We start from the raw sequence: 19,813 nt of genomic DNA on the forward strand, positions 1-19,813 counted from the left end.
TGGGGGTACGTCGTCTCACGCTGAACAGCTTCCCAGCTCGTAATTTGCAAGCTCCTAGTTATTCTGTGTCTGACTAAGAATATTGTTGAAACTTATTGTGGCATGGGTAGCTGTCGAAGATGGTTCTGAAACTGATTCAACAGTGACTGTTTTAAGATGGCTGATGTTCCTGATTTCGTTTCTCATCATTTGTGGAGTGTGTGTTTTAAGTGGTTTTCATGCGAGCGTTGGCTTGCTTTAGGACATAATGACCGCTAGGAGACTGGTTGCCGTTTTGTACGCGCCGGCAGCCGTAGAGTTAATGGTTTAATCATTTATCACGGCATGATTTGGTATGTTTATTTAATGTTGAAAGTGCCTTAAGGCACCTTCAAGTGATATCTAAGTTTCCTGGTAATTTACTGGGAGACGGTACTGTTAGAGTGTTGTTCCATAAGAATTTGGGGGCATGCTTCTTCCGTGGCTGTGATTTGACCTTGTTTTCATTGCAATCTATTCGTGCTGCAGGCCATTTATTAAGTATTCTCGTTTCCTGGCGTCAGTGCGGTTATGGATTCTTGTCAGTACCACGCATTTTGAGGCCGGTCGGACTCTATATAAACATATACCGCCTGCTTGTGAGCCTGTGCACAAGCCGTGTAGAGTGAACGCTGGTATTGCCTGCCGGCTGTAGCGTTATTGCTTCCAAATACTGCTGTGGGTCTTAACGCTGCTCTCTAAAGCTAAGTGAGGCCACTTTGTTAATGTTAGTGTTTCTGTAAGTTATTTTACTGGTTCAACACTTACGTTAATCATTTGTGTATCTGTAATGATTGTGTAACTTGTTATTTTTCCTGTGTGCCAGTTCTGCGACCTTGGTTGGCCCGGTTTGCATTTTTAGTATAAGCATGTTTCTCTGTGGACCTTTATGTGGGCAGTTCAGTTTTATTAAGCTTTAAGATCTTTTTTTTTTTTTTTTTTTTTTTTTTTTTTTTTTTTTTTTTTAATGAAGTTGTGATATTATGTGGCTGTGTAACTTTGGGTTGGAAGTGTATAGTGTCACTACCCTTTTGAGACATGGTTAAACGAGAGCGATTGTTTACGAATGATTATTCACCGTGCCTTCTGTCTTTGTTTTTGGTTGCAGGTGCAAAATATGATTCTTATTCGTGTTTATGTAATTCAGTTAAAGAGAAAATTCGTAAATTGCGTGAGTAAGTGGGCAAATGTACGAATTAATGTTATAATAAAGTCTGTTTCGAGTCAAATTAAAATTGTAAAAAAAAAAAAAAATCACAATCTTGTCCATTACCAGTGATCCCGGGCTTCCTATTTTCTTTAAGTAACTGTGGTGAGATTGTAATTCTGATTCTCTAAAGAACTGAGTAGTACCTGTTTGCTCGGAGAGAACCATCCCTCGAGATCATCTGCAACAATGTTCTCCATCGAAGGTGTAAGTCATTTCGGTGCCTTCGTTTCGTTGAACGATTTGCGTTATAACAGATGTATTTGTTGGTTGGTTGCCCTAAAGTATGTGTTGCTGAAGTAAGAGCAGCCGGCAAGGAGTGTAACCTCATGGAAACTAAATTCACTACTTCCTTTAAAAAATCTGTGTTAAAAAAATGGCTCTGAGCGCTATGGGACTTAACATTTATGGACATCAGTCCCCTAGAACTTAGAAGTACTTAAACCTAACTAACGTAAGGACATCACACAACACCCAGTCATCATGAAGCAGAGAAAATCCGTGACCCCGCCGGGAATCGAACCCGGGAACCCGGGCGTGGGAAGCGAGAACGCTACCGCACGACCACGAACTGCGGACTATCAGTGTTCCCAAATGAGGTAGTAACAGTAAGGTATTGAAGATATTAGGTCATAGTCTAGTTGTAATTCCCTGCATTCCAGGCTTAAACAATTGGCAGCTACATTGCAGACCTATGCAACAAAATTAAAGTGCACAAAACTAGTATCGTGATGTTGTGCATTTGAATAACGTTATATTATCTTGAAATATTTCCATTTCATCATTATACTCATTGTTAGCCTTAATCATATGTGGAAAGACTGTTTGGCAAACTATGAGGGTGTAAAACTCTCATACTATATTTACAGCGTTGGATTTGTGTACAGTTCTTAGTTTAAATGTTTTACAGCATTGATACTGCTGTAAAACTTGTCACTTCTATTGAAAACATTTGTTAGTTCTTCATTTATACTGTTGTTTATTGATCTCTTAACCTATTACTTGATGTTTGCTTGGTCTTTGCCGTGTTTTCTGCGGTCTGTTTGTGTTCTAGTTTTCTGTGTGTTGGGGTGTGTGGGAGCGGCGCCACGCTCTACTTCGGTGCACTGAAGCTGTGACGTGTCGTCTAATGGGAAGTGACTCCCGGTTGGGCACCGGCGTTTAGGTGTTGCTTTGGACGGCTGGTCTGCTGCTTCCGGCATTTTACGTTAAGTCACCTTCCGCCGAGGGCAGCCTGGCGTCACCACACATTTGGTAGACATTTAACCTGTCAGGTATAGGTAAAAAAATGGGGTTTCTAATTTGCTTGTGAATCGGTTCTATTAACTTGTTGTGCCCCCTTGTGTTATTTGGGTTCGTAACGAACTGTTGTGCCTGTAAATCACTTTCATATTGCAGATTATTGCTTAAACTATATGTGCCGCCTTTTAAAATCAACCTCAGATTGCAATTTATGTTTCTTAAGTAATGAAATCTCCGTGACTAATCTTTTAAGTCATGTGATTGTATATTTGATATTGTCTTAAACAGGGCCCCGTGTTGATTGCCTCTTATCTGTTTTATAGAAGCTTGTTCTGAATTAGCTGCTAATCATTGTTTTGCAAGTTGTTGTGTTGAGGAGTGACGTAGTAGGGGCCTTGACCTTCCATGGTAAGTATGCTCATCATCTCGACCTTCTAAATCACAACAGGTACTAAGATCAGGTGAGTAGGGGGAGGGGGTTAATCTGGTGCATTTCGACGTCAAAAATTCCACGATGGAAGGGACCGTGTGACACGGGGTGTTGTAATGATACAACAGCCATTTGTCTGCAGTGCCCGATCTCAGTCGGTTTCAAGGACATCTCTGCAAGATACTTCGTTACAGTTTGTCCTGCAGGAACAGTATTTATGCAAGGTACTCCTGTCAGAAAAGCAAACCAGCTAGGTGTTTTATCTCTAATTTGCTCATTTCAGCGTGTTTCAGTCGATGAGATCTTTCATTGTGCCACTTCTCCTTTGTCGCTTTGTCTCTGGATCGTACTTCAGAATTCATCAGCTGTGACCACACGACTGAACCATTCATTGGCAATCGTCTCAAAATGGTCAACATACACGTTTCTTCTATTGTGCTTATTCTCATACGTGAGGTTTCCTGGCGCTGTTTTGGCACAGACCTTTCGCATGTGCAAAACTTCGCTCAAAATCTAACGTACAGTGAAAGTGTTTAAACTAAACAGGTTACCCATCCTTATTGTATTCGCTGGTCTGGTCTCACAAGTGTACGCCCATGTAGGTATTGGAAGTTGTTCTCCCTGTGTAGGGTTCACCTCAAACGTGCCCTGGATCTTCCAAAAGTTATTTATTCCAGCGAAAAGCTTGTTCTCCTGATAAGGAATGTTCCACATAGACCTGTTCAATAACTTCACTGATGGCGCTCTGAAAAATCAGGAAGGGATGAATACACCGGTATACACAAGTAAAACACAGTGCAGGCAGGTCGCTCGCTGTGTTGTCGGTCTCAAGACTTTTCTCATACGCTGCGTATTGCAATGCTTATAAATTACACTGAAGAGCCAAATAAACTAGTACACCTACCTATTATTGTGTAGGCGCCTAGCGAGCAGGCAAAAGTGTCGCAACGCGACGCGGCATGGACTCCACTAACGTCTGGGGTAGTGCCGGAGGGAATTCATACCATGGATCTTTGACGGCTGTTCATAAATCGGTAAGAGTACGAGGGGGTACAAATTTCTTCTGAACAGCACGTTGCAATGAATCTCAGATACGCTCAATAATGTGCACGTCTGGGGAGTGGAAGTGTTTAAACGCAGAAGAGTGTTCCTGGAGCCTATATATTGCAATTCTGGACTTGTGGGGTGTCGCATTGTCCTGCTGGAATGGCTCTAGTCCGTCGGAATGCACAATGGACATGAATAGATGTAGGTGATCAGACGGGATGCTTACTTACGTGTCACCTGTCAGTTTATCTAGACGTATCAGGGGTCCATATCACTCCAGCTGCACATCATTACAGAGCTTCGACCAGTTTGAACAGTCCCCTGCTGACAAGCAGGGTCCATTGATTTATGAGGTTGTCTATATACCTGTACACGTTGACCCACTCGACACAATTTGAAACGAGACTCGTCCGATCAGGCAACATGTTACCAGTAAGAAACAGTCTAATGTCGGTGTTTACGGGCCCAGGTGGGGCGTAATGTTTTGTGTCGTGCAGTCATCAAGGGTTCCCGAGAGGGCCATCGGCTCAGAAAGTCCTCATTGATTATGTTTGTTTGAATGGATCGCACGCTGACACTTCCTGATGCCCTAGCACTGAAATCTGCAGTAGTTAGCGGAAGGGTTGCACTTCCGTTACATGGAAAGATTCTCTTCAGTCGTCACTGGTCCCATTCTTGCAGGATCTATTTCCGCCGCATCGATGTCTGAGATTGCAGTTCCTAGTTAAGCTCTGACTTGTGCTACCCGACCTTTGTAGCCATGATTTTGTTTCCTAAAGCACCGGAAAAATGTATGCCTGCCTGCTGCAACGTTCACTTGTGCCTCAAAATATAATTCTTGTTTGTCTTTAATTTCTACATATGAAATTGTCAACAGGTCCGTTTTTTAATATTGCCCTCCTGCGGATCTGGTGGCTAGAATTGGCCAGAGGTATTCCTGCCTGTCGCAAGAGACGACTAAAAGGAGGATTCCACTTTTTGGCCTCATACATAATGGTCCCCTTTAAGGGTTTAACCTGCACACTGACCAAATTTTTCCGAAGTGTGGGTATTTGAGGAAGTACACTTACGTTTACATCTTATATCCCTCGTGCATTACGAACGTCTGCACCAATTATTGTCATGGACTGAGCAGTTTCTAATAAAGGGAAGGTTGCATACAATGCTGCGACGTATGACCCCAAGTCGTTCGCCACACTCACTACACCAAGGTAGGAACGTAAGGTTACAGAAAGGGGAGAGCCATATTCGTCTCGTTATTTATTGTGCAGCAGGACCGACAGGGACTCCTTTCTTGCTGCCAAGCCACTTTTCTATCTAGAACACCAGGAGGATAAGTTTGGGGACGTGGCTGCACTGTCAAAAATGCGCAATGGGTCAGCTCTGATTCAGACGGCACCCCAGCCCACTCTCATGTGACCAGCTGGGTGATATTCCCGTTTCAGTCACCCCCAAAAAGGCCTTAACATAGTCCAGGGAGTTATTTTTCACCGCGACATCTTGTAGAAGTCCGATGACGACCTACGCTTCAGTTTGGAACATTTTGGAACGTAGGGGCGTTCACATCGTCCAGTGCGTCTATAGGGGGCCTAGAGTCAATAGGGTTGCTACTGGTACCTTCTTGCCATTTGAGGGTGATTCGTTACCTGAAAAGGTCGAGGTGATGGTCTACCGATGTGATGTAAAATCATATATTCCTCTCCGAGTGCGGTGCTTCAAGTGCTATGAATTTGGGCAGACGTCGCCGCAGTGCCATTCCAGCGCCACATGTCGAGACTGCAGACGTCCACTGCTTCCCAACTGTATCAAATGTGGAGATCACCACTCTGCCGGACTGCACAGTAATCTTAAAGTGGAGGAAATTTATGAAGTAGAAGATCTTGGGCAGGATGACTTACAGAGTGGCTAAACTGTAACACGAAAGAATGTACCCCATTCTGATACCGGCTTTCATTGCCGCCATGATGACGGCCCCTTCCTTAGCGACGACAGCCTCCTCGTCTAAACCTTTTACTATGCGCCCTCAGAACTGCCCATCTGCATTCCTCCTCCTGTTGGTTTGGAGCACATCATCTTCTGTTGCTCCCAGAGCGTCTCCTATAGGAGCACCAGCCCCCCAAATGCTGGGGACATTGGTCCCCTTCACCCAGCTGGAGAAGCCACAGCCTCCTCTAGCTCGTCTTACATGGAAGTGACCCCTAAGGACTCTATGTTCCAACATCTTCACAGATGCTAAAGTAGACACCAGACAGATACTGAAGGAGCAACTATCAGCTGGTTGAAGGGCTTCACAGTCATCGTCCATACCTGAAGTTGCTTCTGAGAAGCCCTCCCAGCAAGCTCCTAAAGAACAGTGGGAGGGCAGACAGTCCAAGGAGAACACTGTTATAAACAGGAGACTCCAGTGATCCCCACACCACCACTCCCTAGCAGTTCTGTGTCAGAGGACGAGACGGAGATTCTATTGTCCTCCTAGGATCTAGGTGTTGCCGACGTCTCAGACATAATAGTGCTGGGCATCAGCACTCAACAAGTGGCAGCAGATGATCCTGAGGCATAAACTGTCTCCATCATCCCTTCATGCCCTCCCAGGCGATGGAGTGAGTCATCGTCCTGTGGAACTGTGCCGGTTTTCCCCCACCTGGCTGCGTTATGACGACTTTTAAGCGTTAGAACTGCTTTTAGCATTGCCATTCAGGAAACTGGGTTTGTGCAATCCTGTCTTGGCTATGGAAGCCTGGTGTATGGGCAGCATAGCCCTCAGGACTGCAGCTGCTGAACTCTGTACACCACTGTGGAGTTCGCATTGTGACAGGAGCCTTCCAAATGAGCCCAGTGAACAGCCTTGCCGTGGAAGCTGGCGGTCCTCCATTGTGGATCAGGTGACAGCAACTGCTTGCAAAATATACCGCCCCCAAGTTCGCACCAAGCTCAGATGCCTTTACGAATTTCACACCCCTGCAGGTATACCAGGAATTTTCATGAATGGAGCTGATTATGGTGAGAAGAGAATGGGGTCCTGCAGGGCTCTGTACTGAGCACCCCACTCTTTTTAATTGTTATTAATGGTTTTGCAGCTTCAGTGGGTTTCTCAATATCCCCCTTCCAGAATCCTGATGGTTTCTCTGTTTCCTTCTGCTCTTCTATTGGTGTGACTATACATCGACTGCAGGGAGCCATATGAAAGGTGAAGTCATGGGCCCCCACACATGGCTTTCAGTTTTCAGCCTTCAGTACTTGTCATGCACTTCTATTTTCGTCGTACTGTCCACCCACATCGCAAACTTTACATCAAAGACCAACTACTCAATACAGTGGAGGCTAGACGCTTTCTGGGACTGGTATTCGGTACCCATTTAACTTGGCTTCCTTATCTTGGGAGCTTAAGAAAAAGTGCTGGCAGCACGTTAATATTATTCGAAAAACTGGGGTGCTGATCGCCCTATACTGCTGCAGCTGTTCAACAGCGCACGGGAAAAACGAACACCTAAACCTTTCTGTTCGAGCTCTGATTTCTCTAATTTTATTTTGATGATCATTCCTACCTATGTAGGCTGGGCTCAAAAAAATATTTTCGCATTCGGAAGAGAAAGCTGGTGACTGAAATTTCGTAAATAGATCTCGCCGCGACGAGAAACGTCTTTGCTGTAATGACTTCCATCCCAATTCGCGTATCATATCTGCCACACTCTCTCCCCTACTACGTGATAATACAAAACGAGCTGCCCTTCTTTGCACCCTTTCGAAGTCCTCCGTCAATCCCATCTGGTAAGGATCCCACACAGCGCAGCAATATTCTAACAGAGGACGAACGAGTGTAGTGTAAGCTGTCTCTTTAGTGGACTTGTTGCATCTTCTAAGTGTCCTGCCAATGAAACGCAACCTTTGGCTCGCCCTCCCCACAATATTATCTATGTGGTCTTTCCAACTGAAGTTGTTCGTAATTTTAACACCCAGGTACTTAGTTGAACTGACAGCCTTGAGAATTGTACTATTTATCGAGTAATCGAATTCCAACGGATTTCTTTTGGAACTCATGTGGATCACCTCACACTTTTCGTTATTTAGCGTCAACTGCCACCTGCCACACCATACAGCAATCTTTTCTAAATCACTTTGTAACTGATACTGGTCTTCGGATGACCTTACTAGACGGTAAATTACAGCATCATCTGCGAACAACCTAAGAGAACTGCTCAGATTGTCATCCAGGTCACTTATATAGATCAGGAACAGCAGAGGTCCCAGGACGCTTCCCTGGGGAACACCTAGTATCACTTCAGTTTTACTCGATGATTTGCCGTCTATTACTACGAACTGCGACCTTCCTGACAGGAAATCACGAATCCAGTCGCACAACTGAGATGATACCCCATAGGCCCGCAGCTTGATTAGAAGTCGCTTGTGAGGAACGGTGTCAATAGCTTTCCGGAAATCTAGAAATACAACTTGAGATCCCCTGTCGATAGCTGCCATTACTTCGTGAGAATAAAGAGCTAGCTGCGTTGCACAAGAACGATGTTTTCTGAAACCATGCTGATTACGTATCAATAGATCGTTTCCTTCGAGGTGATTCATAATGTTTGAATACAGTATACGCTCCAAAACCCTACTGCAAACCGATTTCAATGATATAGATCCGTAGTTCGATGGATTACTCCTACTACCCTTTTTAAACACTGGTGCGACCTGCGCAATTTTCCAATCTGTAGGTACAGATCTATCGGTGAGCGAGCGGTTGTATATGAGTGCTAAGTAGGGAGCTATTGTATCAGCGTAATCTGAAAGGAACCTAATCGGTACACAATCTGGACCTGAAGACTTGCCCATATCAAGCGATATGAGTTGCTTCGCAACCCCTAAGGTATCTACTTCTAAGAAACTCATGCTAGCAGCTGTTCGTGTTTCAAATTCTGGAATATTCCATTCATCTTCCCTGGTGAACGGATTTCGGAAAACTGCGTTCAATAACTCCGCTTTAGTGGCACAGTCGTCGGTAACAGTACCATCGGCACTGCGCAGCGAAGGTATTGACTGCGTCTTGCCGCTTGTGTACTTTACATACGACCAGACTTTCTTCGGATTTTCTCCCAAATTTCGAGACAATGTTTCGTTGTGGAACCTATGAAAGGCATCTCGCATTGTCGCGCGTCTGTAAATTTTAGCCAATCTTCGGGATTTCGCGTTCTTCTGAACTTCGCAAGCTTTTTCCGTTGCCTCTGGAACAGAGTTCGGACCTGTTTTGTGTACCACGGGGGATCAGTTCCATCTCTTACCAATTTATGAGGTATGAATCTCTCAATTGCTGTTGCTACTATATCTTTGAATTTGAGCCACATCTCGTCTACATTTGCGTAGTCAGTTCGGAAGGATCCACATTAGTCTCCTTTTCCCTCACATGGCGATTCATCTCCCAAAACGGCGGCCCAGATCAGGGATTCCAATTGCAGTCCATATCTGGACACTTCTCACTGAACTCAGTACATCCATGAGGGTCCACTTACATACACCTCCATGGTCCGTGCCTCAGCCATAGCCTTGCCTGGCCCTATTGCGAGGCCCAAAAGGCTCAGTTCCACCTGAGGCCCACCGCTGGAAATTTTTCTCTATTCTTGGCGAGTTACAGGGCTCATAAATAGTCTACACAAATGGCTCGCAGGTCGATGGTCACGTTTCTCCACTTACGCTCACATTGGATGTATTGAACAGCGCTTCTTGGCAGATGGCTGCAGTGTTTTCACTGCAGAGTTAGTTACCATCTGTCGCGCTCTTAAGCACATCCACTCCTGTGTAGGTGAGTTCTTCGACATCTCTAGAGACTCCTTACGCAGCCTACAAGCTCTCGACCAGTGCTTCCCTCGCCATCATTTGGTAATGACTATCATTTACTCGTTTACTCTTTTTATGCACTTGGGAACTGTGGACTTTCAGTGCCGTTCATTTGGTCAACTGGACATGTTGGGATCCTAGGCAATGAACTTGCTGACATCCTGGCCAAACAGGCTACTATTAAACCAATACTGGGGATTGAGCCACTGGAGACTGATCTCCGATCAGTCTTATGCCACAAAGCTTTTGGGATCTGGGATGCTGAACGGTGCACCCTCAGTACACCAAGTGAACTATGTGTTGTCAAGGAGGAAACGAATGTGTGGTGGTCATCTATGCAAGCCACTTGTACTCATATGTTTTCCTTTACTGGCTCCGCATCGGCCATACTTGTCTTGGCTCCATCATGAGAATCCACCTTGGTGTCACTGTGGTTCCCACTTGACTGTTGTCCACATCTTGTTGGACTGCCCAATTTCAACCCCTGCACTGGAGCTTTAACCTTCCTGCCATACTGCCCAACACGTTGCGAGATGATGCTCCAATGGCTTATAGAGTTTTATGTTTTATTCGTGATGAGGGTTTTTATCACACAATCTAAGGGTGGTCGTCTGCCTTCTCTCTCATGGGCCTCCACCCTCTCTCTATTTTAACTCTTCCTCACTCTTCCTTTGCTCTTTGTTTACCTTGGTGTTCGTCTTTTCCCTGTCTGTGTTCCTCTTGCCTTGTGCTTTAGGTAACAGATTTTAGTGTGTTGCAGAGAGGCTGGATCTTCCTCTTTTCTTCCTGCGATCAGCCAGCCCAGACCACCTGCTATATTATTTTACTACCTTCTGCCGCTTTTTTTCCTTTTACGGCACGTTCTTCCCTTTTGTCTTGCCTCTTTCTATTTCTCTTTCAGTGTGTTTCTCAGTTTTCCGCCCATTATACTTCCAAGACTCGTTTGGGGAATGGTTTTATCCCACAGCCTCTTTGATTGTGGGAAAAGAGACTGATAGCACAGTAGTTTGGTACCTTTCTCTCCAAAGCAACCAACCAACCAACCGGAATACAGATTTTGAATTAGTTCAAACACTTCTGCATATGAAAAACTTTGCGCTTAGGATCACCCGATAATTGTATACGATGAAATGTTGCTCCACTCGGGAAATATGTGGTCAGCCTTCTGTTTCCTGGTAGATATTACGGTATGTTGGCGGTGGTATCTTAACATTTGTTTGGGCAGTTTAGATTCCTGCTACACCTTCGGTTACCTGTGTCACCAGCAATTCTTACGTGGTGTATCGCAATTGCAGTAACAGCATCTTTGGCTGGAGCAAGTAAGGCTGAACCATATCCACAAAATTAACGTCAGAAAAGTGCACATTTTTTTTAGAAATCTTCCTGCAAGCGACACTGGGCTAGCAGTTCCCAGTATAGTTATAGTAGTACAATATACAATTTAAATATCACACACAGGCATTTGCTACTGCCCGATTGTAGATCCTCAGAGCCAGAAAATATTTCACTCTGTAGGAGAGTGCCTGCAGAGTTGAAACTTGCTGGTAGATTAAAACTGCGTGCCAGAATGGGACTCAAAACTGTAAATGTTGTCTATCACGAATATGTGGTTCACAGACCGAGCTATCCAAGAATAACTGAAGACTCACTCTCACACCTTTACTTCCGCCAGTATCTCAAAATTTCTCCTACATAGACTGAGATACTAACACTCTTGGAGGCAAAGATAATGAGGAGAGATGGTATTACAACAATAGAGGGTATTGTTTCTAGAGTAAATTTTCCCTCTGTGGCGAAGTGAGCGCTGATATGAAATTTCCTAGAAGATTATAACTGTGTGAAAGACCGGAATCCTATGTGGGAATTTTGGCTTTTGTGGACAATTGTGCTACAGTCTGAGCTATCCAATCACGATTCAAACCCACCCTCATAGTTTGACCTCCGCCAATACCTCATATCCTATTGTAAAAATCTGAATATTGATTAACTATTTACTGCCAGTTTTGTTTGTTTACTAATGACAAGCTTCAGTCTAAAGTTTTTGCATCTGTAACAGTTCATTCTTGTACTGCATAACAGAGGCTTAACGATTTTTCATTCTTGAGTATTAACTTCATTCACTTACAGTAACGTAAACTTCACTTGCAAAACTAACGTAGTGGCACCACCATTTAGAATAGGAGACGTTAGTTTTGTGCGATATTCTGAGCACAAGTTACAGCCAGGTGCAGGCCGGATTGCAGTAAGTTACGCTGACCAGCGGTTGCAAAGTGGAATGGAGGCCACAGGGCCATCGAACTGTTGAAAAGAGTAAACGCAGCGGTTCGCATGGCGCATGCTATAGGCAGAAGGGGTCCACAGGCGCAACTGGGATGTGTGGCATACGTGACTCGCAGCGATGCGTTAGTGAAACAGATGCGTGCAGCCAAGTATAAATAGGTGTTGTTTTCTAACTAGGCTCATTCAAGTGTGGCAGCTTTCCTGGACGGCGGGGCGTGTCACTCCGCCGAGCTACACACACCAGCATATGGGGTGACAGCGTCCCAGTCCACGGCAGGTCGTTGGTTCGACCCTCTGAGGCTGACGCAGGGTCTGCAGCCGGCCAGAGTGGGCCACTCTTAGGCTCGCTACCGCGGGCAGTCGTCTCGGCTCCCGAAACAAGACGGAGACATCCGAGGCGAGGGGCCGCAGATTAGAACGCTGGATCGTGGGCGGTTATTGCTGCCGCATTCCCAGCTACGTCAGCCAAGGAATAAGCAGCAGCGAGGCCGGCCTACAGCTCCCGGCGGAGCAGTGCGGAGTCAACAGGGATGGTGGCTGCTGAGTCGGCTGCTGGCACGCCATCCTGACGTTTACAGAACTCTGCAGCTGGCGTACAAAGCCGGCTTGACACAGAGAATTGCACTGGGGCGCTGGGGCAGTGGCCTCAGCATTGCAGGACCCGGTGACGTGGACCGAGGTGAATGAAGCACTGTAGAGGAAACGAATAAATTATTAGGAAAGTACTTCCTGGCACCCATCCACTAAATTTGGTGTCAATACGTTCCATTTGGTGTGGGATGCCATAATCCTAATAACTAAATATACAGCATAAAATTAATTGTGCACAATTTCATTTATTCTGTATGTAGCTTAGCGAGTGACTTCTGCTGGCTTGGTATGTATTTTATTCCTTTTATTTGAAAAGTAAAATCAGGTGCTCATTTGTTTAAGGTAAATTCAATTCAATCTTTCAATTATCAAAACTGAATCGTTTGCATTTTACTAAATTTTGCATTACGCTAATCTTTGATTACTAAAATTCATTTTTTGCATGATAAAGTATTAGTTACCTCCAGTCATTTATTTAATCATAAGCTTCATTTAACTTTAATTTCAAAATTTATTATTTCAGAATAAATAACTGCTAAGCCAGTGCTTCCTAATTCATTCATTTTCTCGTGAACTCTTGTTGTGGGAATGTGTGACAACCTTCCATTGCCACGTCAATAATTGTTTGCATAAATTTATTTGCCCTTACCTTTCTTAAGATTCTGAAGATTCATTGCCCTAGTGGCCTGGCAACCGTTTAATTACCCCGTTTTTTAGCTAATCAGTTCTTTTTGTATTATCAGTATTTCTCGTATTGAAAATTTTACATGGTATCCTTATCCCATTGTGGTTTGTGAGCGACTGCACAAAATTTCCACCCTTATCGTATTTATCATCAGAATTTACATTCGGTTTACAATAGATTCTTATTTGAGAACAATCTGTTGCACATTTTGCTCCTACTAACCGGTATTATCTTATAGTGATGATCATCCATGAAGTGAAATAAACAAATAAATAAAATAAATAATTATAAATTAAGTATTATGTTTGCTGCTTTGGGTCAGTGGTGCTCAAATGTGTGGCATTATTTTAAATGGTTCTTACAACCGAATGTGCAAATGTGTTCAGAAACGTGTAATTTCGAAGAGGTGTTAAGTACAATGTCATTAGCATAATCGTGTTAAGTTTTCTATATCTTCCTCGTCCCAGAAGTACCTCCTGCAGGTTCCAACTTTAGACGATGGGTAGGTGTGTGTGTGTGTGTGTGTGTATCAGAGAGAGAGAGACAACTATATGACCATTGGCGGGCAGACAAAGATAAACGAATCCTCAAACCTGCAGCCATTAATAGGTTCCTGGTAAAATTTATAGTTAAATAGTTCATCAACATACGTAACATCAGGTAATGATAATTGAAAGAAAATAAATGAGCAACAGAGATATCACCAAACATTTCTCATAGCCGATACTTTTTTATGCTAATAGCTGATAGCGACAAAGATGAATGTTATTTCCTTAGTTCCATATTAAAAAACGATGTTTGTTGTATTGGTGGAAGTTGAAAGATATAATCTTTCAGATAGCAAAAAATGTCTCATCTCCACAATCTCTTGAGCCTCCGTTTATTTCTCGATAAAATGTGGGTATCGGAAGCCGATATGCCTGCTTCGAGATTAAATGAAATTTACCTATCTTTTTTCCTTAAAATAACCTTTTCATCTATAGACCGAACGGAAAAGGGAGTTGCGCAAAGGTTGTAGTAGTAGGATCAAATCTCGTGAGAGATAAGGAATTTAAATTATTTAATTACTAAACGTAAATAAAATGTAACGTTTTTTATCTGTCAATAATTCAAGACAAAGCTTTGCAGTTGTAATCTGCGCAATCAAAAGCTGTACTATAAAACGCAGCATGATTATTATAAGCATAGTATGACACTGAAAAAAACTGAATTTACGTCCTAAAGACCTTCGGTTTATCCAGACTTTGTTAATCTCTTGTGGTGAGTGCATTTGTCATTATTCTTTCAGGTGGTTGCAGATGTTAGGAGCAACATAGTCGTAATTTATAGGAAAATAATTCAGATATATTTTTACATTTTGGTGGAGTTCATCCTGTGAGAAACGTTTGGAACAAATTAAAACCGGAAAATGCACAGGATACATGAAATTCACGTGTATCATTACGTTAATATTATCCTATGGGCATACTCAAGCTCTTCTACTACATAGAACCTTATACATCTTCCAGACAGCCTTAAGGCAATTGTTGAGTGGAACAGTCTCCGTAAGCTCGTGGCAACTAGGTTGTTGGTAAGATGGCGCTGTAAGGTCTTAGTAACGAGAATTTTCGTGGTGATCACGTTATCTTTGGTAAATTCTTCTGTTGAAGGATCAAGAGAACGCGTGGGTTTTTAATATTTGTTTCTGGAGCTCAGTGCGAACCACATCATGCAGCATGTTGCGCCATAGAGTACCACAGTCTGGAGAGCATGGCACAGAAAGCTGAGTTGTTGTTTCCATCCTATAGTCAGCTAAATTATCAAAAACTTGAAATCTGTTAAATCTGAAATGAAGGCATTACATGTGTATAAATATGGAAGTGATTAGTATTACGTAATGTGAGAGAGGGAGAAATTCTCGTGAGCCACAACTTCTACTGTGAATACACGTCTCCTGTTTCCGAAAGACGTGTTATTTGAACTAGTGCCTTTTAATGTTAAGACTGGATTCTTTCATATATTTAGTTTTTTTTAAATTCTTAATATTGCCACATCCCCTCATGCTAATATAGATCCAGTGTACTAAATATGCCTAGCGCTTTTGTTATTCTGACTTGTAACCATTTAATACGTTTATGTGTCTGTCAGACATTCATCGTATCTTTATCTATTTTAAAGGATACTTGCGATAACGCTTAGTCATGTACGTGTTCTATGGCAGTAAAGTATTATGGACCACAGTAGCACCAAACAAAATGAATATTAACTGCTAGTGTACAGGTTTCAGAAGTATGTTATCCATTATGTGTATTTAAAAGAAATCTTTGTCACTGAGATCAACTTACTTAAAGAAAATGCTGGCAATCGAAATGGTATAGCCGATGGGAGAAGATTCACCATATCCCATGACCATTCCTTTCCGCTGCTGCTAATGCTTGTTTTTGTTTCTTCCCACCGTACCATCTTGTTGCTCACATTAAAACTATGATTCCACCCGAAAAATATGCCCTAATGCCTCAACTGGACGCACACTAATAGCAAAAACCAGTGGTAGAATCTCAGTGGAATGGACAATGTAAACTATATACACTACTGGCCATTAAAATTGCTACACCAAGAAGAGATGCAGATGATAAGCGGGTATTCTTTAAACAAATATATTATACTACAATTGACATGTGATTATATTTTCACGCAATTTGGGTGCATAGATCCTGGGAAACCAGTACCCAGAAGTACCACCTCTGGCCGTACTAACGGCCTTGATACGCCTGGGCATTGAGTCAAACAGAGTTTGGATGGCATGTACAGGTACGGCAGCCCATGCAGCTTCAACGCGATACCACAGTTCATCAAGAGTAGTGACTGGCTTATTGTGACGAGCCAGTTGCTCGGCCACCATTGACCAGCCGTTCACAATTGGTGAGAAATCTGGGAAGGTGCTGGCAAGGGCAGCAGTCGAACATTTTCTGTATCCAGAAAGACCCGCACAGGACCTACAACTTGCGGTCGTGCATTTTCCTGCTGAAATGTAGGGTTTCGCAGGGTTCGAATGAAGGGTAGAGCCACGACTTGTCAAACATATGAAATGTAACGTCCACTGGTCAAAGTGCCGTCAATGCTAACAAGAGGTGACCGAGACGCGTAACCAATGGCACACCATACTACCACGATAGGTGATGCGCCAGTATGGCGATGACGAATACACTCTTCCAATGCGCGTTCACCGCGATGTCGCCAAACACGGATGCGACCATCATGATGCTGTAAGCGGAACCTGGATTCATCCGAAAACAATACTTTTTGCCATTCATGCAGCCAGGTTCGTCGTTGAGTACACCATCGCAGGCGCTGCTGTCTGTGATGCTGCGTCAAGGGTAACCGCAGCCGTGGTCTCCGAGCTGATAATCCATGCTGCTGCAAACGTCGTCGAACTGTGCGTGCAGATGGTTGTTGTTTGGCAAACGTCCCCTTCTGTTGACTCAGGGTTCGAGACGTGGCTGCACGATCCGTTACAGCCATTCGGATAAGATGCCTGTCATCTCGACTGCTAGTGATACGAGGCCGTTGGGATGCAGCACGGCGTTCCGTATTACCCTCCTGAACCCACCGATTCCATATTCTGCTAACAGTCATTGGATCTCGACCACCGTGAGCAGCAGTGTCGCGATACGATAAACCGCAGTCGCAATAGGCTACAATACGACCTTTATCAAAGTCGGAAACGTGATGGTACGCATTTCTCCTCGTTATACAAGGCATCACAACAACGTTTCACCAGGCAATGCAGGTAAATTGCTGTTTGTGTATAAGCAATCGGTTAGAAACTTTCGTCATGTCAGCAAGTTGTAGGTGTCACCACCGGCGCCAACCTTGTGTGAATGCTCTGAAAAGCTAATCATTTGCATATCACAGCATCTTCTTCTGACGGTTAAATTTCGAGTCTCTTGCACGTCATCTTCGTGGTGTAGCTATTTTTATGGCCGGTAGTGTAGAATTATAACGCAGGAGATTTTCTCTCCAGCTGAAAAATATCATAAAGTTAACTGTCTCTCTTCAAAGTATCTTAATTTCTGGGATCATCGTCTATACCTTCAATAGTAAATTATGAATTTTGGCCGTCACCAGCCATCTCCAGATCAAATGACGGAAGCCGAAGTTCTCTCCGAAATACAGAGAACCACACATTCTTGGCTGCTTATGGCCGAAACGGATAATATCTTGTTGAAATTATACGTTATTGCGCCGGAAAATAAACTATTTTTGAAACGCATTAAAATAGTCACTAACGTCTCCACTGCGACCGAAATTTTCCAGAAGTTGTTGACCACGCTGCGATAGGGAGATGGATGCTACTTTTAAACGTTTCTCGTTGTTTATAAACAGACTGACTCATTATCACCCAGCCAAAACTGCTAGAAACTTGAAATTAAGCGAATGTGTGGACCTTGTACTGTAGGCGTCGTTTAAGAAGGCTTTTCGAACTTCCTGATAAAGGGTGAAATATGGGATGGGATTCTTTTTTAAATGTAATTGTTAAGGCAATTTCGAAGCTAAATCTTCGAAAATTGGTATTTGGTTTCTTGGTCAGCAATGAGGTAATACATGTTTCAACGTTTTTTGGAAATTTAACCGTGAATCGGGAGAAAAGGTGAGTGAAATCTTTTTTTTTAATATATCGTAATTATAGAACTACTAAATATTTTTTGAAGCTACCTTTGTCAACATTGGTGTTTGACTTGTCGGTTACAAAAAAAAAAAAAAAAAATGTTTCATTGTTTTTGGAAACTGAGCCCCTACGGGTTGAGATAGGTGAAGTACTGTCTGCCATCGGGTTCCCCTACATGGGAGGCAGCACTGCATAACAGCCACGCTATGAGGGAAACAACCAAAAGTCAAACAGGCGAAGACATCAGGTAAATACGCCGAAGATTCCAGTCGATTAATAGGAACCTTCCTTGCAGAGGTCGCCGTGACATATCCGGCCACGGATTCCTACGCCGGGTTTCTATTGGCTCCAGCTCTCTATATAGGCCCGGCTGGTCGAAGGCAGACCAGTCTTCGTCCGCTGCTATTGGCAACCGCTATAGCAGAGTCTCTGTGAAGATATCACCGAAGCCGCTGTACTGCACTGCTGATCGATGTACCAGCCGACCGAATGGAACCACATCTCCGGCTAGATCGACGGACGTCTACATCTATTGTACAGCCAGCTATTGTATTGTAGAAGAAGTTACGTTCAATAAACTGTTGGAGAACACAACAGGTGATGCGAATTTTTTTAAACATTTTATTGTGAAAGAATTTTTAAAGCTAAATCTACGAAAATTTAGATTTTACTTCTGAGCTAGAAGTAAAAAAAATATTTGTTTCACGGTTTTTGGAAATTCAACCCGTATGGGGTGAAACTGAGAATAAAAAGTTTTATGCAATATTTGATTATGCAAGCATTTTAGAATCTAAATCTATGAAAAATTATATTTCGCTTCTCTGTGAGAAATAAGACTTACACGTGTCACTGTTTTAGGAAATTCAATCCCTAAGGAGATGAAAGGTCAGATTCGTCCACTGACTCGTCATCACCCAGCCCAAACCACTATGAAGAGAAACCTGAAGTTTTTAGAGGTATGGATTTCGCATTGTGGGCATCGTTCACGAAGGGGTTATATGCAATTCCCGACCTAAGGAGGTGAAATGGACGAGGAAAGGCATTTTGAAAGTAAGTCGCCTTTAAGGGAATTTTGAAGTTACTACTACGAAAACTGGCATTTGGTTTCTCGGTCAGAAAATAAAATATACGTGTTTTATCAATATACACTCCTGGAAATTGAAATAAGAACACCGTGAATTCATTGTCCCAGGAAGGGGAAACTTTATTGACACATTCCTGGGGTCAGATACATCACATGATCACACTGACAGAACCACAGGCACATAGACACAGGCAACAGAGCATGCACAATGTCGGCACTAGTACAGTGTATATCCACCTTTTGCAGCAATGCAGGCTGCTATTCTCCCATGGAGACGATCGTAGAGATGCTGGATGTAGTCCTGTGGAATGTCTTGCCATGCCATTTCCACCTGGCGCCTCAGTTGGACCAGCGTTCGTGCTGGACGTGCAGACCGCGTGAGACGACGCTTCATCCAGTCCCAAACATGCTCAATGAGGGACAGATCCGGAGATCTTGCTGGCAAGGGTAGTTGACTTACACCTTCTAGAGCACGTTGGGTGGCACGGGATACATGCGGACGTGCATTGTCCTGTTGGAACAGCAAGTTCCCTTGCCGGTCTAGGAATGGTAGAACGATGGGTTCGATGACGGTTTGGATGTACCGTGCACTACTCAGTGTCCCCTCGACGATCACCAGTGGTGTACGGCCAGTGTAGGAGATCGCTCCCCACACCATGATGCCGGGTGTTGGCCCTGTGTGCCTCGGTCGTATGCAGTCCTGATTGTGGCGCTCACCTGCACGGCGCCAAACACGCATACGACCATCATTG

The sequence above is a fragment of the Schistocerca americana genome, chromosome 1, assembly GCF_021461395.2.
Source record: "Schistocerca americana isolate TAMUIC-IGC-003095 chromosome 1, iqSchAmer2.1, whole genome shotgun sequence".
NCBI lineage: Eukaryota > Metazoa > Arthropoda > Insecta > Orthoptera > Acrididae > Schistocerca > Schistocerca americana.